The 2500-nt window shown below is 77.1% G+C and overlaps 1 non-coding gene across 1 annotated transcript; it reads right to left on the bottom strand.

Moving 5' to 3' along the window:
• Positions 1-282: 282 nt before the first annotated feature.
• LOC148219262 (5.8S ribosomal RNA) lies at positions 283-435 on the bottom strand. Its single transcript, XR_015799875.1, has one exon. It is a non-coding gene; the product is annotated as a 5.8S ribosomal RNA (ribosomal RNA).
• Positions 436-2500: the final 2065 nt, after the last annotated feature.

Here is a 2500-nt window from a genome sequence, read left to right as displayed (position 1 = left end):
CTCTCGCACGGCCCACGGCGGCGTCTTCGACGCCGACTCTCGCTCTCCCCGGCCACCGCCACCGCACCGCGGCACGGCCCCGGCAAGGACGAGCTCCGCCCCAGCGGCTCGTTCCGGGAGCGGGGAGCTACGGAGCGCTCCCCGAGTCTGCATTTAGGGGGACGAAGGCCCTGCGCGGCGACGACGACGACGACGTCGACGTCGACCGCGGGCAACGGGCCTGCGAGGCAACCCCAGCCGCGCCGCCGGGGTGGCCCCCCCGGACGGCGATTGATCGTCAAGCGACGCTCAGACAGGCGTAGCCCCGGGAGGAACCCGGGGCCGCAAGTGCGTTCGAAGTGTCGATGATCAATGTGTCCTGCAATTCACATTAATTCTCGCAGCTAGCTGCGTTCTTCATCGACGCACGAGCCGAGTGATCCACCGCTAAGAGTTGTCTGGCTTTCGGGACCGCTCGCGTGAAGCGGCCCCTTTTCTGTTTCTGCAGGGACGCGCGCGCCCCCGCGCGCCCCGCTTCGACCGTACGAGCACACACAAACGGAGGAGGAGGAGGAGAAAGCGCGGGGCAAAAAAGAGAAACCCCGCGCAACGCTCCGAAGGTCGGCCAAAGAAAGGCGGAGGGGCCCGCGCCCCCGACCGCCTCCCCCCGCGAGGGGAGACGCCGCCTCGCGTGCCGTCCTTCGGAGGCGGCCCAGGCGCCCGGGCTCGGCCCGACCTCCGCGCGGAGGGGCTTGTGCGGCAACGCGCCGGACCGCGGGGGGCACGGTGGCCCGCCCGGCCTCTCGATCACGGGACGACTACGCGTTCGCGGGCCGGGGGCGCGACCGCCGGCCCCCGCCGCTCCCGGCTCACTCCCTGGCTTCTCCTTTTCACCGCTCCGCCGACTCGCGGAACGCCGCCGCGCCAAAACGCGGGGGCCGGCTCTCCCGCCAGCGGCCCCTGAACGTCGCCCGAAACGCCACGCGGCGGCGGGACCGTTCCGCCGGCGCAACCCCTGGCGCGGGACCGCTTGCCCGCCGGAAGGCGAACGCCCGGCGGGCCGCGCTCCGCCACCGGCGCCGGAGGCGGGACGCCGCCGAGACCCGAGCCGGCATCGCGGAGCGCCCGAGGTCTGCCGCTCGGCAAAACCCCTCCGCCACCCGCGGCCGCACTCCCGGGACCGCCGCCGCTTCGCACCGCCGAGCTGCCCTTCCGCGAGCACGCGCCCAGCGGGCAGGCGTACGGCGGCTGAGCCGGGGGGCACCGCCCGCTCCCCTCGTTTCCACTCGGGGACCGGACGGGGAAGCGCCCCCGCGGCCGCCCCGCACGCCTCCCCTTTTTTTTGGCCCACACGCGGCCGGGAAGGGCGACGGGGAAGCGGACGGGCGGGGCCCGGGCCGGGACGGCCGCCGGTGAAGGCGGGCGCCTCGCGGCCGACCGTCCCCCCCCCCCGGGGGGGGCGGGGACACTCGCCGAGCGGCGACGCCGCCGCTCGGCACGGGGTCGCCCGCGCCCGCCGGACCTCCGGCGATGGAGGAGCCGGCCGAGCGCTGCGCCCCAACGGGCGGGGACAGCGCTCCGAGTCAGGGGTGGCCGGCGGCCGGCGCCGCCGCGGTGCGGTTCGAGGCGACAAGGCCGTCGAGGCGAGAGGCGCGCGGTCGCGCCTGACGCGGCGCCGCCCGCGAGCCCGCGGCGGCGGCTAAGGAGAAAGAGCGAGAGAGCGCGGCGGGCCCCGGCGGCCGCAACCCCGCAGCTGAGGTAGGTAAGGCAGAGAGCGCGCGCCCTCTGCCGGCGTCGCCCCGCATCGCAGAGGCCAGCGGGGTCGGCCCCCCGCGGCCGATCGCGCGCCGCGGCCTCTCCGCCGAGACCGGGCCGCAGAGAGGGGGGGGGCAGGGCGCCCCTTCCCCGGCCCGGCACGGGTGGCCCCCGCGCGCGGGCAAGCGCGGCGGGACGCCGACGACGGCGAGCGCGGCCGGTCGCGACGGACACGCCACCGCAGGGGATCGGCGGGAGTAGCTCCCCACCCCTCGATGGCGCCCCGCGCCGCCACCGCCCGACACCCGCTGCCGCCGCCGCCACCGCCGCCGCCGCCGCGGCGGGGCCGTGCCGGGCCGCCCGAGTCTTTAAACCTCCGCCCGGCTCGGCGGCCCTTTCGGCCCCCAACAGGCGTTTGACGACGCCGAGGGAAACCGGCAGGAGACCGCCGAGGCGCGAAGCGCTAGGTACCTGGCCCTGGGGTGAGGGAAACGACCTGCATGGCCCCGCCGGGGTGCCTCCCCCGCTGCCACCCTCGGGGGAGCGTCCACCGGCGGGGGCGCGCCCGACGTCCGCTGCCATCACCGCGGCAATCCTTCTCGGGGCCCGGGGTTTCCCTCAGTAGCCCGGCGCTGCGCCCGAGAGGACCACCGCGGCTCGGGCCGCCCCGCCGGCGCGGGGAACACGGCCCAGCCACCGAGAAACCTCGCACACCCCCGGCCGAGAGAGGCCACGGCGACGACGGTGCGGACCGTCGCCGCCGCGC

This window comes from Sturnus vulgaris, unplaced genomic scaffold (genome assembly GCF_052056855.1).
Source record: "Sturnus vulgaris isolate bStuVul1 unplaced genomic scaffold, bStuVul1.hap1 Scaffold_156, whole genome shotgun sequence".
Classification (NCBI taxonomy): domain Eukaryota; kingdom Metazoa; phylum Chordata; class Aves; order Passeriformes; family Sturnidae; genus Sturnus; species Sturnus vulgaris.
The sequence above is the reverse complement of the archived record's forward strand: the minus strand, read 5'-3'. Positions and strand labels throughout refer to the sequence as shown.